General features: G+C 36.2%; 1 protein-coding gene and 1 long non-coding RNA gene across 4 annotated transcripts in view; one reads left to right on the top strand and one right to left on the bottom strand.

The window, feature by feature from the left end:
- LOC137240619 (uncharacterized) overlaps positions 1-21,324 on the bottom strand; it is a 507,794-nt gene that overhangs the window by 83,915 nt on the left and 402,555 nt on the right. The window contains exon 1 of one of the 3 annotated variants that reach the window (XM_067767110.1): positions 19,066-19,223. The exons of the other annotated variants lie outside the window; for them this stretch is intronic. The gene's annotated coding sequence lies outside the window, so the exon portion shown is untranslated. Of the gene's footprint in view, positions 1-19,065; positions 19,224-21,324 lie in introns of those variants that run through there. 3 annotated transcript variants of the gene reach the window in all.
- LOC137240622 (uncharacterized) lies at positions 18,928-20,872 on the top strand. The gene is made up of 2 exons (XR_010949781.1): positions 18,928-19,198; positions 19,270-20,872. It is a non-coding gene; the product is annotated as an uncharacterized lncRNA (long non-coding RNA).

The following is a 21,324-nucleotide window of genomic DNA, read 5'->3' as shown; positions in this document are numbered from 1 at the left end:
TTTTTTCAATTGGCTATAGAAATTTCAAACTGATTAATCCCAACTGTACCCAAAAGGGACTCTGTAGGTAAAAGATCAGAAGAGATAAATCGCAGACCTTTCTTTTAAGTGATTGATCGCACGATATTTGCCGGGTACTTAGTATAGAATAGCCTTCATATTATTTCATTCTCTTGACATTTCTCTTTTCATGTATCCTAAAAATATATGTGAAAGCACACAGTTGGGTGTAAATAATGTTCGGAACTAAACTTCCTTAGTGGTACGGAAAGTTTTAACTTAACTATTGCAATAAGATAATTCTACTCATCAATTCGATGGTGAGGAAAAAAAATTATGTGTGTGCGCGGAAAGGAAACGAATTTCGAATTGAAGAATAGTCGCTACATTGGGTGGCGCGAAAAGAGTTATAAACGACAAAACTAAAAGTTTAGGAAGGAGTTTGCAACATACATATGTACATACATATATTTCGATAAGATAAAATATTTATTGAAATAAAGGCTGGATTTTTAATGATGATAATAATGGAAACAAGTTGTATAATTGTAGTAGAAAAGTACCTTTAGTAGTGATTATAAATCTGTAAATGCCAACAGGTTCAGAGACGTAAAGATAAAGAGAACCGCCTACAGAACGAATAGTGGGAAAGAGTAAACCATCAAATCGCAGGGTAGGTAATTAACTATTGGGGAAATGTGGCATGAAATTCGTCAATTCCAATGCTAGACAAATTTCATTTTGATATAATTACCACAATTTAACAATTTGTTTACGTTTTCAATCACTATTTTGTGAAACTTTAACGAAAACACCGCGTTTTTTACTAATCTTCAAGTGGGTAATGTAGTGAATTACCTACCGTCAGTTTGACAATTATTATTGCTGGTCCGTCTTTGATTAGTCACTATAGATTTACGTATTTGATTGAAACATTAGATTTGTCTTGTAAAAGGTTTGAAATAAAATAGACTACGTTGTGAGTGATCAGAGCTCAATGCTTAATTGCTCTTTTATTCAAGTGTTGTCAGCTTATTTATACAAAATAATTGTAACATATTCTTACATAAATATTTACATTTAAGCATACATACTTACATACCTACATACAAATTGATACAAAATATGTACCTACACACCTGTGTTGAGTTATGACTTCTGTAGGAAATGCAACGTTCGCAAATTTGCTTGAATGCAAATTTGTTTGGTTGTGTGTTGTACACACACCTGTATTAAATCGTGTGTATGGCTATGTCAGCAAGAATTGAAAATTCTTTTTTATGTGTTGATGAACATTTAGACTATTTTTGTTACAGGGTAGCTAATTTAAATATTTGGCTTTAAATTATTGGCTGTTTACACTACATCTCCCTTTTTTTTTAGAATGCTTCTGCATTTGGAGAATGCATGAGCATTCTACTATAAATTAATTCTATATTTTGTATTTTATGTTTGTAGGTTGAAAATTTACTTATTCTATTAATTTAAGTCTATTTTTGTGAATTATTATTTTCTTATTATTTATGATATTGCTATTCTCTATGTTACTGGGAAATTTTTGCTTATCCCCATTTCCTATTCTAGATGGGATTAAAGTGTCATTATTTTTAGTATCGATATTTTCTACTTTATATGGAATTAGAGTAAAATTATTGTTTCTGTCGATCTTTTCTACTCTAAAGGGCCCTTTATATCTATTATCTAACTTATGTCCTGATTCATTTTTTACTAGCACTACATCTCCTATATTTATTTCCTTAATTTCCTTATAGTGAATATTTTTATCAAAACTCTTTTGTTTTTCTTTAGCCTGTTTTACTAATTTATATGCTCTATCTTGCGCTATTTGTAACCTATACTTAATTTCTTTGTCGTAAGCCTCATAATTGTATAATGGGCTTACTGTGTTTTCTCTTAAAAATTCGTAAGTCTGGGGTTTTTTGGCAAATACTAATTCGTATGGACAATAATTATGAACCGTAGATGGGGTAGTAGTGTAACAATATGCAAAATATTTAAGATATTCATCCCAATCATTTTTGTTAATGGATATGTAGGAAGGTACGTATTCATTGAATGTTCTATGTCTACGTTTAACTGTGCCTAAAGTTTGATGGTGGTAAGGTGTTGACGTTTTATGGTTTATTTTTAGAAGTTTGCATAATTCTTCAAATAAGCTATTTTTATATTCGCTTCCTATATCTGTTATAATTGTTTTCATGCAACCATAAACTAGGATACAATTTTCGAATATCGCTTTGGCTATTATTTTTGCGTGTTTGCAGGGTACTGGTATTGCAACTAAATACTTAGTTAAGTCACATACTATAGAAACTGCATATTCATTTTTATTTTCCGACCTGGGAAGAGGGCCTATCGTATCTATTTGTACTGTGTCGAACGCTTTTGTGGGCGTTTCGGTTATAATCATAGGTTCTTTCAAGTTTTTTATTATTTTATTTTTATTGCAATGAGTGCATTTTTTGACATATTTTCTGATGCCGTTTTTCATTCTTTTCCAATAGTATTTTTGTTTTATTTTATTTGTCATGCGATTTATTCCTGGGTGGTCACCAAAAACAGGATCGTCATAAAATTTGTGAAGAATTTCTTGAATTTTTTCATTATTTGTCACGTGCATAACTTCTGGAGTTGATGCTATGATTAGATTTTTGAGCACTTTGGTACAAATTTCTTTAAATGTGTCCACCCGGGCATAATTATCTTTAAACAATTTGTCTCCTAAGGACAACTGTATTTTTCTAATTCCTAAATTGCCGGCTTCTTTTATAAGCCTGGCAAAGAATTTACCTAAATCAATCTTCGCCTCAACAATTAGATTTTTTATATTCATTTCGCTACAAATTTTCTTTCCTTTTTTGAAGCGTAATTTCGGAGGATCGAAAACGAGCTGAACTAGTCTCTTTACTTCACATTTATTCAGCGCTTCAAATATTATTGGGTTCTCTTTGTGACTTTTTATTTCTTCATTTTTACTACTGGAGTCTTTATTGTTATAATTTTTCTTAGTTTCCGATCTAGTCGTAACTTTTAGTGTTTTACACGCTTCTACCGATATTTGTTTTAGGTCTTTAATATCTATGCGTGATAATGCGTCGGCTACATAATTTTCTTTACCTGCGATATACTCCACCTCGAAATAATATTCTTCCAGATCTAATCTGATTCGAGTTAATTTTGATGACGGATTTTTCATCGAAAATAGGAATGTTAGGGGTCTGTGGTCTGTTTTGACCAAAAATTTTCTACCGTAAACGTATGGTCTAAAATATGTTATGGCCCAATGAATGGCTGCTAATTCTTTCTCAATTGTTGCTTTATTTATTGATTTCTCCTTTAGTAAATGATCTTGATGCATAGGCAATTGGTAATTGTTTTCCTTCATACTCTTGGCTTTATACTGCTCCGCAAGCATATCCACTTGCGTCACTTGTTATACAAAATTTTTTATTGAAATCGGGATATTGTAGGATATTAGGGCTTATTAACGCAGCTTTCAAATAGTCAAAGTATTTTCTGCAATCCTCTGTCCAGTCGAAAACTACATTTTTCTTGCAAAGTCTTGTTATTATTCTAGAAGATTCTGCAAAATTTGGGATAAATCTTCTTAATAATTGCAAAATGCGACGAATCTTTTCGCCTCATCCGCATTTTAAGGTGTTGGGAAATTTTTAACAATTTCGAATTTATTGGTGTCTGGAAAAATTCCTTTGCTTGCGCATTTATGACCAAGGTAAGTTACTTCTTGGTTGAAAAATAAGCATTTATCCGGATGTAATTTTAAATTATATTTTCGATAAGTTGCGAAAACATCTCGTAAATTTTTAATCATATGATTTTCGGAGCATCCTTATACGACTAAATCGTCCATGTATAGGGATGCTTGTGAAGGTTTTAAGCCTGCAAATGCCAATGTCATCATTCTTTGGAATGAGTTCGGTGCTACTTTAAGGCCATACGGTAGTCTTTTAAAACGATAAGTACCATTATCCGCTGTAAAGGATGTGATATCTCTTGACTCTTCGCTGAATTCAATCTGGTGAAATCCAGACATTAAATCTAAGCGTGAAAAATATTTAGCTATTCCTAATTGATCTAGTATGTCATCAATCCTTGATAAAGGGAATTTATCTGCGGTTAATTTTTTATTTACCTGTCTGTAATCTACAACCATTCTCCATCCTTTTCCTTGGTTATTCGGTAGTGATTTTTTTGGTACTAATAAAATTGGACTATTGAATTCTGAAATTGAAGGTTCTATTATGTCATCTTTAACTAATTTGTTTACTTGTTTATTAATTTCACTCTTATGAGTTTCTGGTATTCTATAATTTTTTACGTACCGGGTTGTTTATTAATTTCACTCTTATGAGTTTCTGGTATTCTATAATTTTTTACGTACTGGGTTGTTGTCTTTCATATGAAGTTTTTGTTTGTAAAAATTATTAGTAGTAATTGGTTCTGTTTCAAATGAAAAACTGTCAATGAATTCTGCACATAATGTATTAAGTGATTTATTTGCAAATTTTGGAAAATTTTTATTTAATCTTTCTAATTTTTCTTTATTGTTGGCCTCATTTTCGAGTTTTTTATTTTCAATTATTGTATAATCATTCAAGTTTTCTGTACGTATATTAAAATCTTGCAGTGTTGCATTTTTATTTGTTGTATTTATAATTCTAACAAATGTTTGTTGTGAATTTGCTAGTGTGTTTGCAATAAAAATACCTTCAGACAATTCTTGTTGTGGGATTAATAAATCTGAATTTTTATTTTCTTTGTGAATTTGTCGAACTAGTTCTGATCGTGCGGGAATAGAAATACTATTGATTGTTGGTTTGTTAGTCATCTGAATTATTATGTTTTCTGGGCAGTCATATGTTCTCAATATTAGAGTGTCACCTTCTGTTTGATAATCCAAAATGCAATTATATTTTTTAATGAAATCTAATCCTAATATTCAATCACATGGGATTGGGAAAGTGTCTTCTACTACGTGAAATTTGTGTCTAATTAATAGGTAATCATCTTCTAAATCTGCTTTAACCGTGCCAATAATGACTGTTATTCCTTGACCAATTCTTCTTAGATCTGTTTTTTGAGAATTATTTATCGTGACATTACTGTCAATCTGCCCCTTTTTTTTATTGAAATATCCGCTCCCGTATCGATTAAGAGGGTTGATATGGAATCATTAAGATGTAAATTTAAAATATATAATTTGTTAGTTATTGAGGTGGAGTTTGTTGGTTTTCCTGTTGTGTAACATTTCGGACATTTCTGGTGTTATTGCGGATATTTCCTCGCTATCCGAAATTTCGACCAGGTCTTTGGTTATTTTGTCTGTTATTATTATTATTATTATTATACGTATTGAAAGAACGTCTATAATTTCCTCTATAATTATTGTTTTAGTGACTCCTGCGGAAGTTTCCTCGGAAATTGGAATTTTGTTGACGAATATGTAGTAGTGAATTTGTATTTCCAGTTACGTCTGTGCAACTGTTAGTAAATTTTGATATGGCTTCGTTCATTGTTGTGAACGTTCCAGCTTGCATAATTGTTTTTACTTTATCGTTGGAGCAGTTTTTACATAGCTTTCACAGCTGATTGTGTAGCATACTTGGTTGCTAACTCTGGTGTTAGTCCGTCAGATATGTATGCTCCTTCCAACGATTTTGTGAGCTTTTCAATTTCAGCAGTGCATTGATTTGCAGTTTTACTGCGCTGTTGGATATTCAGGAGTTTTGCTGTCAAAACTTCAACTGATTCACCTAAAATTGCTGTTTTTAATTTTTGTCTTATTGCTTCGATTGTGCTTTCAGTGTTTATTAGTTTTCTGGCTGTTCCTTTCAGCTTAGATTTTATCATTGGAACCGCTATTGCTTCATGGGTATCCTTAATTTGTTCTAAGATATCTAAAGCATCCAAAAAGCTATTCAAGTTTTCATCGAATTCTGGCAAAACTGATGAAGCATTCTTTAAAAATTCGTCTATTGTTTGTGACATTTTGTTGATTTCAGTTTGTGAGTTTGATGTCTCTGTTAAAATTTCCTGTTTTTCTTTTTCTACTTTTTGTTCTATTTCTGGTTCCTCTTCTAAATCGCAGGCTGACTCCAGAAGGAATGTGCTAAAGTCTATTTCTATTTCTTTCTTGAAACTTGTTGGTACTTTGAATTCTATATCATATCTTGCCAGTTAGGACACCAATTTGTCTCTAACGCTGGAAAAAATTTGATATGCTTGGTCCTTTCGATTGCCATCTAGTTTACCATTCAACTGTTGTAGTGTTTTTCCTATTTTGTTAAATACTTCAATTATTATTTTAAGATGCTTTACTACTGTTTCTGCCTTTACTTTTGTATTTTTATACTCAGTTGAGCAGAGCTCACAGAGTATATTAAGTTTGATTGGATAACGGTTGGTTGTACATATATAAAGGAATCGAGATAGATACAGACTTCCATATATCAAAATAATCAGGATCGAAAAAAAATTTGATTGAGCCATGTCCGTCCGTCCGTCCGTCCGTCCGTCCGTTAACACGATAACTTGAGTAAATTTTGAGGTATCTTGATGAAATTTGGTATGTAGGTTCCTGAGCACTCATCTCAGATCGCTATTTAAAATGAACGATATCGGACTATAACCACGCCCACTTTTTCGATATCGAAAATTTCGAAAAACCAAAAAAATGCGATAATTCATTGCCAAAGGCGGTTAAAGCGATGAAACTTGGTAGGTGGGTTGACGTTATGACGCAGAATAGAAAACTAGTAAGATTTTGGACAATGGGGGTGGCACCGCCCACTTTTACAAGAAGGTAATTTAAAAGTTTTGCAAGCTGTAATTTGGCAGTCGTTGAAGATATCATGATGAAATTTGGCAGGAACGTTACTACTATTACTATATATGTGCTAAATAAAAATTAGCAAAATTGGATGAAGAACACGCCCACTTTTTAAAAAATTTTTTTTTTAAATTCAAATTTTAACAAAAAAGTTAATATCTTTACTGTATATAAGTAAATTAAGTCAAAATTCAACTCCAGTAATGATATGATGCAACAAAATCCAAAAATAAAAGAAAATTTCAAAATGGGCGTGGCTCCGCCCATTTTCATTTAGTTTGTCTAGAATACTTTTAATGCCATAAGTCGAACAAAAAATTACCAATCCTTCTCAAATTTGGTAGGAGCATAGATTCTGTGACGGTAACTGTTCTCTGTAAAAATGGGCGAAATCGGTGGAAGCCACGCCCAGTTTTTATACACAGTCCACCGTCTGTCCTTCCGCTCGGCCGTTAACACAATAACTTGAGCAAAAACCGATATAGCTTTACTAAACTTAGCCCACGTACTTATCTGAACTCACTTTATCTTGGTATTAAAAATGGCCGAAATCCGACCATAACCACGCCCACTTTATCGATATCGAAAATTACGAAAAATGAAAAAAATGCCATAATTCTATACCAACTACGAAAAAAGGGATGAAATATGGTAACTGGATTGGTTTATTGACGCAAAATATAACTTTGGAAAAAACTTTGTAAAATGGGTGTGACACCTACCATATTAAGTAGAAGAAAATGAAAAAGTTCTACAAGGCGAAATCAACTTTGTAAAATGGGTGTGACACCTACCATATTAAGTAGAAGAAAATGAAAAAGTTCTACAAGGCGAAATCAACAGCCCTTGGAATCTTGGCAGGAATACTGTTAGTGGTATTGCATATATAAATAAATTAGCAGTACCCGACAGATGATTTTCTGGATCACCTGGTCCACATTTTGGCCGATATCGCGAGAACGCCTTCACATATACATCTAAGGGCCACTCGCTTTTAAAACCCTCATTAATATTTTTAATTTGATATCCATATCGTACAAACACATTCTAGAATCACCCTGGCCCACCCTAATGGCGATATCTCGAAAAGGCGTCCACCTATAGACCTAATGCCCACTCCCTCTTAAAATGCTCAGTAACACCTTTCGTTTGATACCCATATCGTACAAACATTCTAGAGTTACCCCTGGCCCACCCTAATGGCGATATCTCGAAAAGGCGACCACCTACATACCTAATGTCCACTCCCTCTTAAAATGCTCAGTAACACCTTTCGTTTGATACCCATATCGTACAAACATTCTAGAGTCACCCCTGGCCCACCCTAATGGCGATATCTCGAAAAGGCGTCCACCTATAGACCTAATGCCCACTCCCTCTTAAAATGCTCAGTAACACCTTTCGTTTGATACCCATATCGTACAAACATTCTAGAGTCACCCCTGGCTCACCCTAATGGCGATATCTCGAAAAGGCGTCCACCTATACAACTAAGGATTACTCCCTTTTAAAATACTCATTACCACCTTTCATTTGATACCCATATCGTACAAACACATTCTAGAGTCACCCTGGCCCACCCTAATGGCGATATCTCGAAAAGGCGTCCACCTATAGACCTAATTCCCACTCCCTCTTAAAATGCTCAGTAACACCTTTCGTTTGATACCCATATCGTACAAACATTCTAGAGTCACCCCTGGCCCACCCTAATGGCGATATCTCGAAAAGGCGTCCACCTATAGACCTAATGCCCACTCCCTCTTAAAATGCTCAGTAACACCTTTCGTTTGATATCCATATCGTACAAACATTCTAGAGTCACCCCTGGCTCACCCTAATGGCCATATCTCGAAAAGGCGTCCACCTATAGACCTAATGCCACTCCATCTTAAAATGATCAGTAACACCTTTCGTTTGATACCCATATCGTACAAACACATTCTAGAGTCACCCCTGGCCCACCCTAATGACGATACCTCGAAAAGGCGTCCACCTATAGACCTCATGCCCACTTCCTCTTAAAATGCTCAGTAGCACCTTTCGTTTGATACCCATATCGTACAAACATTCTAGAGTCACCATTGGTCCACCTTTATGGCGATATCTCGAAAAGGCGTCCACCTATAGAACTAAGGATTACTCCCTTTTAAAATACTCATTACCATCTTTCATTTGATACCCATATCATACAAACACATTCTAGAGTCACCCCTGGCCCACCCTAATGGCGACATTTCGAAAAGGCGTGCACCTATAGACCTAATGCCCACTCCCTCTTAAAATGCTCAGTAACACCTTTCATTTGATTCCCATATCGTACAACTAGAGACACCCCTGGTCCACCTTTATGGCGATATCTCGAAACGGCGTCCACCTATGGAACTAAGGATCACTGCTTTTCAAAATATTCATTAACAGCTTTCATTTGATACCCATATCGTACAAACATATTCTAGAGTCACCCCTGGTCCACCTTTATGGCGATTTCTCGAAAAGGCGTTCACCTATAGAACTAAAGCCCATTCCCTTTTAAAATACTCATTATCACCTTTCATTTGATACCCATATCGTACAAACACATTCTAGAGTCAGCCCTGGTCCACCTTTATGGCGATATCCCTAAATGGCGTCCATCCATAGAACTATGGCCTACTCTCTCTTAAAATACTCTTTAATACCTTCCATTTGATACACATGTCATACAACCACATTCCAGGGTTACCCTAGGTTCATTTTCCTACATGGTGATTTTCCTTATTTTGTCTCCATAGCTCTCAACTGAGTATGTAATGTTCGGTTACACCCGAACTTAGCCTTCCTTACTTGTTATTAATACATTTGTAAGATTTTTCTCCTATCGTTTTTTTTTCTATAAGTAGTTTAACGATATCTTCCCATTTGCCCATTGGGGATGGTAGTTAAAATTTAGCTAAACCTTATCTAAATCGTCTACGCGGCTGGTATATCGCTTTTTTAGGAATTTATTATGGGTTGAGTAGAGTTTCAGAAACAAACTGATGCAACTAACTACGTAGATTATTAGAAGCATGATTTTGATAGTTTCTAGTGCCTCAGTATGATCTACTACTTGTACTGAGTTTACAACGTTTGCCGTTGGTTTTTCTATTTTTGATTGCCATAAATTTGACTTCGCACCTATATAATTCTTCGGGTGTTGTTGCTGGTGGGTTTCTTACATTCCATATTGTTGGTTCCCCAGGCATATCAATAAGTTTCCACCATTTTTTCAACCATGCTAGAGTTTTTTCCTCATTTACAATTTTAATTTCATTTTTAAGGTCCTCAAGTGGGCCTTTTACATAACTTTTAATTTTTCTTGATCTTTCCATAATTTTAAAATCAATAGTTTTACAAAATTGTATTTTATTTTTATTTTTTTTTTTCAATACCCTAATGTTTACATTGCTGGGTTTGGTTTTATTTTGATAATTATTTTTCCTTAATTCCTTGATTTCTTGTTTTAGTTTAATTTTTTCTGCTTGATTTGTGCTTCAATTAATTTTTTCATAAATCCTGGCTATTGTTTTTCGAATTGCAAATTGCTTTCCTCCTCTTTTTCTTTTCAGTTTTATCGGTTTTGGAACTTTAGGTTCCTCAATTTTTTGAATCTTATTTCTCTGTCTATATTCCTCGATTGTTATTGGCTTAGGGCCTTGCTTGGGTATTTCAGGTGTTTTGTTTTCACCTTCTTGAAATTTCAGATTTAGTTTAACTAATCTTTCAAAAATTTGATCAAATTGGCTTTGACTTTGTATGTCCCCTTCTTGGAACATATCTCAAAATTTAGCAAAAAAAAGGTTTTTACAGCAGAAATTTGAATTTTTGTTTGTCAATAGGCAGCCGTTAGGTTGCCCGTATATTTTTCCTGCTTAGAAATTATGTCTAAAATGTTAAAACTATTTCAAAATTAAGGTAATTATATTTATTATATTTATACTTATTATGCTGCCAGTCTTGTTGTTTATTCCGAATGTGGTTCTTTTGTTCCTTCCAAGGTAATATCAAAATTTTTACTGGTCATATCCACTGCTCCTGCATCATTTCGATTATAAAGCCCGTAAATTATCATAAAAATTGCTATATAGCGTCATTTTTGAGTGCTCCATATTTATTCAAATTAGCTTTCAGTAGATTTCGTTTGATCAGCTCCTTTTTGCTTTTCTTCTTCCAGGATAAAATTTAGAGTAAGAAACTCGTTTTATAGCTTCACTCTTTGTTCCTTTTATAAAGCTTAGGCTGTAATCAGCCAGTAAGGTCCTTTCCAGCTATGAAATTAGGCTGAAAAATCAGCCAGAAGAATCATAGGCAGGATCGCCATGTAAAAGGTTTGAAATAAAATAGACTGCGTTGTGAGTGATCAGAGCTCAATGCTTAATTGCTCTTTTATTCAAATGTTGTCAGCTTATTTATACAAAATTATTCTAACATATTCTTATATACATATTTACATTTAAGCATATATACTTACATACATATTTACCTTAAGCATACATACTTACATACCTACATATAACTTGATACAAAATATGTACCTACTCACCTGTTTGAGTTGTGACTTCTGTGGGAAATGCAACGTTCGCAAATTTGCTTGAATGCAAATTTGTTTGGTTGTGTGTTGTACACACACCTGTATTAAATCGTGTGAATGGCTATGTCAGCAAGAAAGGAAAATGCTTTTTTATGTGTTGATGAACCCTTAGACTATTTTTGTTACAGGGTAGCTGATTTAAATATTTGGCCTTAAATTGTTGGCTGTTTACACTACAGTCTAAAATATGCACTACATAACGAAATTATTAAAGGTCAGGATTTTCTGAAAATAGCATCATTGCATTGCAAACTTGCGTTGCATAATTTTCACAATACAAAAAAAAATGAATATAAGACGCGATAACCTTCGAAGAGATCTAAGGCCGAGCCTCTCTTCCAATTTGCGACGTGCTCCTCTTGATTTTCCCTACAAATTGGCCGGACGGGACCTACATGTTTTATGCCGACTCCGAACGGAATCTGCAAGGCAGATGAGTTTTCACTGAGAACTTTTCATGGCAGAAATACACCCGGAGCGCTTGCCAAACACTGTCGAGGGGTGGCCCCGCTTAGAAAAATTTTCTTATAATTGAAAAACCTTATTTCTAAAATTTTGATGTTGCTTTGCCCGGGGTGTGAACCCAGGGCATACGGTGTGGTAGGCGAAGCACGCTAACATCACTCCACGGTGGCCGCCGCAATACAATACAATAACAAAATACACGACTCTGCATTTGCTACGCCATTAAAAATATGCAACAAACAAAAACAATAGTTTATTTTTCAATATTGAATAGCAAATCAACAACTACCAACACAAAACAAAATGTGGAAAAAAAAGTTTCTCAAGACATGTGGCTTATATTTGCTATAGCTACGTTTTCAACGTCAAATACACAATATTCTGAGCTCCCTTATTGTTTATTTTCACTATTTGTATATTTAGCACGCTTTGAACACAGAGTATATTACCTTTGGTAACATAACGGTTGATCGTAACGTCATAAATTAATCGAGATAAAGATAGACTTCCATATATCAAAATGCTCAGGATGAAACCGTGTCCGTTCGCCTGTCCGTAAATCTATCTGTGATCATCATAACTTGAGTAAATATTGAGATATCTTATTAAAATTTCCTTGAAACTCATCTCATAAAAGGGGTGATACGCCCATTTTCAAAAATTTTAATGTTTTCTAATTTTTGTTATAATTCCATTTAGAAAGTAAAATACCGATGACAGTCGGCTCTTTTTCGCTAAGGTAAAGCTTACTATATTCGTCTACGACCCTTTTAAAAGTCGTTTATATAAATATAGGCGTGTTCCTTAACCGATTTCGTCCATTTTTTTCTGGAAATATTTCCAGTCATAAAGAAAATAAATGCACCCAATTTTATTAGGATATGTAAATATGACCTCATCGGCAGCGTCTGTACACCTCTAGGTGCGACTGCAAGCGGGCGTCTGGCTTGGAGCAAGCGGCTCGCTATATAAACGTGTAAGTAATTTTTTCACCCCCGCTGAGCGGGTTGTGCGCTGGGCTTGGGACCCGCCACGTAAAACTATACTCCAATTAAATATAACAACAAGCCTCGGATAAATACACTCTCTATTGATGACGACCATGGCAAACGTTTGAAGGACAATGAATTGAGGGCATGCACCTGGAAAGTCCGCTCCCTGAATGGGATTGGTGCAGATGCCCGGCTGGTTGATGTCCTCGTCAAAGCAAAATCTGACATCACCGCCATCCAAGAAATGCGTTGGACGAAGCAAGGAAGAAAGAAAATCAAAAATTGTGACATCTATTGGAGTGGCCATACGAATAAGCGCAGTTTCGGCGTCGGATTCGTGGTGGGAGAGAGACTTTGTCGCCAAGTTCTAGCGTTCACGGCCGTGGACGAGCATCTCGCCCCTATCCGAATAAAAGCAAAATTTTTTAATATATCATTCATCTGCGCCCATGCGCCGATAGAGGAGAAAGACGATGAGGTGAAAGGCACATATTATGAACAATTAGAACGCACATACGAGCGCCGCCCCCGTCATGATATAAAAGTTGTGCTTGGCGGTTTTAACGCCAGGGTGGGCAAAGAAGATGTTTTTGGCCCTACAGTCGGAAAGTTCAGCCTACATAATGAAACTTCTCCTAACGGACTGAGGCTGATTGACTTTGCCGGTGCTCGAAACATGGTCATATTCAGCGCGAGGTTCATGCATAAAAATATACATCAAGCTACATGGCTGTCTCCTGATCGAAATACTCGGAATCAGATCGATCACGTTGTGATAGACGGACGGCAGGCCTCCAGTGTTTTAGATGTGCGCTGATCCGAGACCCTAAGATCGACTCGGACCATTATCTCGTTGCAGCCAAAATACGCACCCGCCTCAGCACGGCTAAAACTAAGCAACAAAAAACACAAGGAAAGCTAGACGTCGAAAAGCTTCAATCACAACAGACTGCCAACGATTTCGCAACTCGACTCTCACACCTGCTCTCTGAGCGCACAACTCATCCTGAAGGAATACAGGAGCAGTGGGAGCATATCTCCAAAGCACTTCTTATTGCCGCCGAAGAAAAAATTGGTTACAGGCGGCCACGAAAAAACAACTGGTACGATGATGAATGCCGCGTTGCAATCGAAAGAAAAGACGCTGCCTACAGGGCTACGTTAAAAGCAAGCGCGACAAGAGGAGTGTGTCAACGCTATCGTGAGTTGAAAAGGGAAGCAAGACGCCTTTTCGGGAAGAAAAAAGCAGAAACAGAAAGGCGTGAGTGCGAGGAGCTTGAGCTGCTAGCCACCAGGAATAACGCCCGAAAATTTTACCGAAAAATACGGCGACAGATGGAAGGTTTTAAGACCGGGGCAAGCTGCTGTAGGAACGAAAACGGCGACCTTGTTATTGATGTCCAGAGAGTGCTTAGATTATGGAGGGAACACTTCTCTGCTCTGATGAAGAACCCGATCCCGCAATCGATGATGATGGAATATATGTCCCCCCGCCCGATTATGACGAAGTTAGAATAGCAATAACCAGATTGAAAAACAGCAAGGTCGTGGGCGCTGATGGATTGCCTGCGGACCTATTCAAGTACGGCGGCGAGGAGTTGGTAAAGCGCATGCAGCACCTTTTTAGCAAAATATGGGCTGACGAGTGCATGCCCGACGGTTGGAATCTAAGTGTTCTTTGCCCAGTCTACAAGAAGGGGGATACTGCAAAATGCACCAACTATCGTGGAATCAGCCTTCTTAATATCGCATATAAGGTCCTTTCAAGTGTATTGTGCGAAAGATTGAAGCCCATCGTGAACCGGCTGATTGGACCTTATCAGTGCGGCTTCAGACCTGGTAAATCTACCATCGACCAGATTTTCAAAATGCGCCAAATCTTGGACAAAACCCGTGAAAAGAGAATCGACACACATCACCTTTCGTCGACTTTAAAGCCGCCTTCAACAGCACGAAAAGGAGCTGCCTATATGCCGCTATGTCTGCATTTGGTTTCCCCGCAAAACTTATACGGCTGTGCAAAATGACATTGAGCAACTCCATCAGCTCAGTCAGAATTGGGAAGGACCTCTCCGAGCCGTTCGAAACTAAATGAGATTTCAGACAGGGTCACCACCTATCGTGTGATTTCTTTAATTTGATGCTGGAGAAAATTATACTAGCTGCAGAACTAAACTGTACTGGAACAATATACTATAAAAGCGTGCAATTACTGGCATATGCTGATGGCATTGATATCATCGGCCTAAACACCAGCGCTGTTAGTTTTGCTTACTCCAAACTGGAAAAAGAAGCGGTAAAGATGGGTTTGATGGTGAATGAGGATAAAACGAAGTACCTGCTATTATCGAGCAAAGAGTCAGCGCATATGCGCCTTGGCAACCACGCTACTGTTGGCAGCCATAATTTCGAAATAGTAAAAGACTTCGTTTATTTGGGAACCAGCATCAACACTAGCAACAACATCAGCACTGAAATCCAGCGAAGAATCAATCTTGGCAATAAATGCTACTTTGGACTAAGTAGGCAATTGAAAAGTAAAGTCCTCTATCGGCGAACGAAAATCATACTCTACAAGTCACTTATCGTACCCGTCCTGCTATATGGGACAGAAGCATGGACCATGACATCAGCAGATGAAGAGGCTTTGGGAGTGTTCGAGAGAAAAGTTGTTCGAAAGGTTTGTGGATCTCTGTGGAGCTGTACGAGCTATACGCAGACATCAACACAGTCCAGCGAATTAAAACGCAGCGGCTGCGCTGGCTAGGCCATGTTATGCGAATGAAAGATAATGCTCCGGCCAAGAAAGTGTTTCTATCGGAACCCGCCTATGGAAGCAGAGGTAGAGGACGGCCCCCACTCCGTTGGAAGGACCAGGTGGAAAACGATTTAAACTCCTTTGGTGTGACCAATTGGCGCCGGTTGACGGAGCGAAGGAGCGACTGGCACGCCTTGTTGGACGGCCATAACCGTTTAGACGGTTAAGCGCCAATTAAGTAAGTAAGTAATGTCAATTTTTCTTTGTGTTATGCCTCCCGAAACATAGAAAATTGTTTTGTCAAAAGAAGGGCAGTGTCACGGCCATTTTCAAAATTTTTTATATTTTAAAATTTTTGTTATAATTCAATTTAGAAAGTAAAATACCGATGACATTCGGCTCTTTTTCGCAAAGGTAAAGCTTATTATATTCTTCTACGACCCTTTTAAAAGTCTTTTATATAAACGTGAGGGTGGTCCTTAACCGATTTCGTCCATTTTTTCTAGAAATATTTCCTGATATAAGGAAAATATATGTACTCAATCTTATAACGATCCGTTAATTTTGCTTCGAGTTATGGCTCCCGAAAAAGAGAAAATTGCTTAGTCGTAAAAGGGGCGTGGCATTTTCACAAATTTTAAATTTTTTCCTTTTTCTTGTTATAATTCCACTTGGGAAAAGAAATACCATTGATATACCTAAAGCTCTGTTTTGCGATATAGCTTATTTTAATCGTCCACGAATATGCATTTGCTATCTCATTAGAAATATGCAACAAACAAAAACAATAGTTTATTTTTCAATATTGAATAACAAATCAACAACTACCAACACAAAACAAAATGTGGAAAAAAAGTTTCTCAAGACATGTGGCTTATATTTGCTATAGCTACGTTTTCAACGTCAAATACACAATATTCTGAGCTCCCTTATTGTTTATTTTCACTATTTGTATACTCAGCACGCTTTGAACACAGAGTATATCAACTTTGGTAACATAACGGTTGATCGTAACGGCATAAACTAATCGGGATAAAGATAGACTTCCAAATATCAAAATGCTCAGGATGACAAAAGGAACTGATTTAGCTATGTCCGTCCGCCTGTCCGTAAATCTGTCTGTGATCACGATAGCTTGAGCAAATATTGAGATATATTATTGAAATTTGGTAGGGTTCCTTGACACTCATCTCCCATCGCTATTTAAAATGAGCGAAATCGGATGATAACCATGACCACTTTTTTATATATATAACAATTTGGAAAACACAAAAAACCTGATTATTTAGTAAATAATACACCTAGAACGTTGAACATTGACTTGTGGACTAATATAGAGACTCTCGATTAAAAATTCGAAAAAACAATTTAAAATGGGCGTGGCACCGCCCACTTGTGATAAAATCAATTTTAATAATATTATTAATCATAAATCAATACATCATAACAAAATTCAAAAGAGATGTTGCCTTCACTATAAAGAATGCTTCGAAGAAAAAATTACGATACCTATCTGTTAAGGACCACGCCCGCTTTTAGATTTTTAAAAGGGTCTTGGACGATTAAAACAAGCTATATCTTTGCAAAACAGCGCTTTATATCAATGGTATTTCTTTTCCCAAGTGGAATTATAACAAGAAAAAGGAAAAAATTTAAATTTGCGAAGATGCCACGCCCCTTTTATGACTAAGCTATTTTCTATTTTTCGGGAGCCATAACTCGAAGAAAAATTAACGGATCGTTATAAGATTAGGTACATATATTTTCCTAGAAAAATTGGACGAAATCGGTTAAGGACCACCCTCACATTTATATAAAAGACTTTTAAAAGGGTCGTAGAAGAGTATAAAAAGCTATACCTTTGCGAAAAAGAGCCGAATATCATCGGTATTTTACTTTCTAAATGGAATTATAACAAAAATTTGAAAATATACAAAATTTTGAAAATGGGCGTGACACTGCCATTTTTTTGACAAACAAATTTTCTATGGTTCGGGAGGCATAACACGAAGAACAATTGACATATCGTAATAAAATTGGGTAGGTACACATATTTTCTTTATAGTTGGAAATATTTATGGACGAGGTCGGTTAAGGACCACGCACATATTTATATTAACGACTTTTAAAAGGGTCGTAGGCGCATATAATAAGCTTTACGCGGCAGTTACTCACGAACGTACGTACCAAAAACGTGTCAGCTGACACGACCTATCTTATGAGTGTGCAATGTAAACGAAAACTCACCGACGTGCAACGCCCGTACGTACGTAGCCCGGAACGTAGAAATCAAAACAATTTTGATTTTTTCCGTAAGAACGTGTCAGCTGATCGCTCTCTCACTGCCTAGTAAACTTTTGTGCGCTAATTTTTGACCGTTTGCACTTTTATGCAAAAACACCTAATTAAAGTTTGAAAAATTGTGAAAATAATTCGAAATAATTATGTAAAAGTGCAGATTATAAATATGTAATCTATTTATACTTATTTAATATTTATTCCGGCCTTTTACAATATCAAAAATTAAATTGGAAAAAGTTGATGTTTCCATAAGCATGCATGCAAAATGGTCAATGGCAACAGTGCTTATCTATAAACAATACACACACAAATATGTTATGTACACGTACACAGACGCACACATTGATTCCTACGGGCTTGAGAGTTCGTTCAAACGTGCTTCGTACGACAAACGTCCTTACGTACGGCACACGTCGGTGGGTAACTGCCGCATTAGTTTCGCGAAAAAGAGCTTAATATAATCGGTTTTTTACTTTCTAAATGAAATTCATGGTTCAACTATATATGGTTGGCTCATCTGTACAGCAACAAAATATGTCTGTTCAAATTGGCAAAATCTGTGTATTGGCATTAGGAGAATGGAATGAAATGAAAACATAAAACATAGCAATTTTTGTGTGTAGTAAGAAAATGTTGTCAATGTGTTGGTTTCATTTTGAGTTTGCCATCTGCTTTTGACAATCGCATCGACCATGCGATGACATAAATAAAATCAGCTGATGAGGTGAGCCAACCGTATAATTGAACCATGATGAAATTATAACAAAAATTATATAATAGTAAAATTTTTGAAAATTGGCGTGTCACCCTCCTTTTATGACAAAGCTACCCGAACTTACACCTGAACTTAGACACCCTTACTTGTTTTATTTAATTTCTTTTTTATATGATTGAGTTTTCTAATCATATAGATTTTACAGTTTAACTTTTGACAACTTTCAATTTGGACTTTACTATGATGCAATAAACCACACAGATGAAGTCAATATTACAAAATGGATTCGCAAATGACAAGACCCGTCCTCATAACTTAAAGTATTGCGTCTTGAATTTATATGCAACATACATTTTTTTCGCGGCGTTTTGACAAGATGTTCATTGTGGCGGCGCATACGGCCGGCTATCTTCAGCGGCGATAAAAAGAGATACGAGAAGAGGCCACGATAGTCCTATTAAAAATCAGGTGATCGGTTCTATTTGTAAGTTTGACGTCTATGCCGAAGATATCACACTTGTCCTATCCACAATGACTTCTCTATTGCTACTAAAGGCTGGCGACATTCACAAACAAATTTTGCAGGCTGTCTTTTAACCAGAGATGTAAAGCTAAAGAGAACCGCCAACAGAACAAATAGTGGGAAACAGTAAAACATCAAATCGCAGGGTAGGTAGTTCACCATTGAAATATTTTATATTATTCTAAATATTCTATTTTGATATAGAAACCACAATTTAACTATTTTTTAACTTTTTCAATAACTTTTTCTTAAATTTTAACGAAAACACCGCGTTTTTTGCTAATCTTCAAGTGGGTAATGTGGTTTGTGTCAAATTCCTGGAATCCAAAAGAATAAGCTTTTGTTTGTTTTTTTTTATTAACACGGTTCAATGGGTATAAATAGCGCTCACGAATGTTTTCTTGCTGTACTTAAGAATTAACAAGCGGCGAAAAAAGTCAAAACTACAATGAATTAACGCATTCATTTTGCGCTCCTGTTCATCGTGTAGTTGGTGTAGGAGATATGTGCGAAACTGGACAACGTCGCCAGGCGAAGAAAACATATAAATCACGCAGTTATAATTCCACAACATACAATATGGATATAGGTGCGATTAAAGTGCATACACCCTTTACCCCGCGTCGTAATCGGAACTACGAGGCTATACTCCGAACAACTGTCCTGCCTAGCGTACCACAGCGGCTTTGTGCGGATCGTTATAAGATGATAAATCAAAATATATACAAATCAATAATTTGTGCTGAACGTGAAGGAAATGATGCGTGTAAGAGAGATCCTGGAGCACCGAGCGTTGGGAATGGACTACTATGTGCGGTGACGTTAGGAGAGAGTGGTGCGAGATACGTATATCAGGTTGTATTAACAAATGTAAATAATGCAAAAGTTCTAAGTTTTATTCCAAATCATTGAAACCTTAATTGGAAGGTGTTGTTGTAAATCGACTCCTAAGTGGAATATCGCCCTATCGCAGCTGCTTTTTCGAAAATGCCCATTCTGAGATAACGCACTATTTCAGATTTTGAAAAACGCCCTACTTCAGTATTTTATCCAAAAACGCCCTATCACAGCATTGGTTTCAAAAACGCCTACTGAAATGGGGCGTTTAGCCGAGGTAGGGTGATTTATACTCAGCAGTCGATTTATAACAACACCTTCCAATTAATGTTTCACTGACTTCATTATAAAACACAGCACTTTCGCGTTATTTATATTTGTGAAGAATGGCTAATTATGTGCAGCTAGTCTGTTTTCTTGCCGAGTGTTAGTCATATCATGGTGCAATCACTGTGGTGGAAGCAGACGTACCTCTGCCCAACGATGACCAGGAAGTGGTCATATTAATTAGCATACTTGAAATATTGCAGACGCAACAATGTTACCAATTTCGAAATGTCTTATTATTTGCCTATCATAAGGTCCATTTGTTGAAGCTAAAACAAGTCCAGAACATGTCAGAGCAGAGCAGATCAACTGTCAATCGCAGATGGAGCAAGCTGGTGCAAGCAACCAAGAGCAAACATCTCAAAAAACACTGTTAAGCAAAAATATTTCAAAGCAAGCGATTCGTGGCTAATTTAAATGTTAGATTTTGATAGTTACACATTAAATAAAGAAAATACTGCCTTTTACAAATTGTTTATCTATTATATAAAAGAAAGTTTGATTTTTGTTCGTATCCCTATAACTAATTAAATACCTTACCGATTTTGATGACTTTTGTTTTAAAATGTTCGTATTACAAGTTTTTGTATACAAAGGTTTTTGGGAAGGGGAATGGTTTTTGAGATATCGACCAAAATCCTAATAAGTGAGACAGTAAACATTTGACCTTCGCTCGTGTTTCCACATACATATGTTAACTCTCTCATAACTCACACACTCAAAACATAAGAGTGCGCTGTATTGCCTCTCAGCGTCTGTGTTGTATACCCTGCAAAAAATCGTGCACTTAATCCCTATTCTTTATTGGGATATAATTGATCCCCTCTAGTCCTTTTTGGGTTAAGTTGGGATAAGTCAGTTTGAAACTTATGTAGCAAATTTTAATAAACAATAAAAAAATAGTCCAGTATCTTAGGTTTCAT

The sequence above is a fragment of the Eurosta solidaginis genome, chromosome 2 (genome assembly GCF_040869045.1).
Source record: "Eurosta solidaginis isolate ZX-2024a chromosome 2, ASM4086904v1, whole genome shotgun sequence".
Taxonomy (NCBI): Eukaryota; Metazoa; Arthropoda; class Insecta; order Diptera; family Tephritidae; genus Eurosta; species Eurosta solidaginis.
This window is presented reverse-complemented; position numbering and strand designations above follow the sequence as displayed.